This window comes from Phocoena phocoena, chromosome 1 (assembly GCF_963924675.1).
Source record: "Phocoena phocoena chromosome 1, mPhoPho1.1, whole genome shotgun sequence".
Taxonomy (NCBI): Eukaryota; Metazoa; Chordata; class Mammalia; order Artiodactyla; family Phocoenidae; genus Phocoena; species Phocoena phocoena.
The window spans coordinates 19075984-19077338 of record NC_089219.1 but is presented as its reverse complement, the minus strand read 5'-3'; positions in this window follow the sequence as shown (position 1 = coordinate 19077338).

Here is a 1355-nt window from a genome sequence, read left to right as displayed (position 1 = left end):
TTGTCCTGGAAAGTGAGAGCAGCCTGTGATTCTACTTCTCACCAAATACATGAGACACAATCCTTGGCTTCAAAGAGCTTCTCTGTGGTGGGAGACGCAGATCTGTCCACAAAGCAGAGGCTGTGAAGGAAGGCAGAAGGCAGAGAGGGCCCTGTGGGAGATGCTCTGGTCCTGAGACCCGAGACCTATGAGACCACTTCAAGATACCTCCAGCTCTTGCCGGCTTGTGCATGGGGTCAAGGGCTCTGTAGTCGGATGGTCTCAAGTTCCAATCCTGACTCAATTGCTTACTAATTGCAAGGCAGGAGCCGGGTTTTTTTGTTTTTGTTTTTTTGCGGTACGCGGGCCTCTCACTGTTGTGGCCTCTCCCATTGCGGAGCACAGGCTCCGGACGCGCAGGCTCAGCGGCCATGGCTCACGGGCCCAGCCGCTCCGCAGCATGTGGGATCTTCCCGGACCGGGGCACAAACCCGTGTCCCCTGCATCGGCAGGCGGACTCTCAACCACTGCGCCACCAGGGAAGCCCAGGAGCAGGTTTTTTGTTGTTGTTGTTTTTAACCTCTCTGAGACGCAGTTTCTTTCAGTTGGATGAAGATAGTATACTTCCCTCAGTATAGTTGTGGTGAGAATTAAAAATGCGATAATGCTTATAAAAGTCTAGATAAATGGAAGAATTATTATGCTAAGTGGTAGGCGCTGGGGAGGTAGACACACCAACACAAAGGGGACCTAGCATCTCTGTTAGGTCCCCCTCTGAGGAATTCAGTGGTCTTCAGCCTTCTGTCATCCATGGCTCTACCCCACCTTCTGCTTTCTCCCTTAACCCAGGCCAACCAAGCCATAGGACACCTGCCATGTCAGAATGGCTTTGCACACACCTGCCATGAGGGATTCGGGAATGAAACTCTGAAACCAAACAGGACCCTGTAGGGCCTTCCCTGGTACAAGTCCGTCCGTGTCCCCCACTTCTTGTTTGGCCTTCCCTGGGCTCCAAAGAGCAGACTCAAGCAGTTAATGATTAGAAAATAGAGTCAAAGGACCCCTAGTTCCTCCTGAAGGGATATAGATAACAATCTGACACATATCCTTGAGTTGTCCCACAGAAACTAAGACCCCGTCTCACCTGCTGGAGCATGGTGACTACATGCTGACCACAGGGACACAGACCTCAGACTGCTTGGAACCAGAAGGCTGATGACTGAGACTTGAAAAACATCACCTCACCAGCAGCCAATCAGAAGAATGTCCATGAGCTGATCATGTACCCTGCAGCCCTACCCCTAATGCTACTTTCAAAACCCTTGCCTGAAGGCCAGGGTAGTTCAGGTCTTTTGAGTACTAGCCGCCCATTCTCC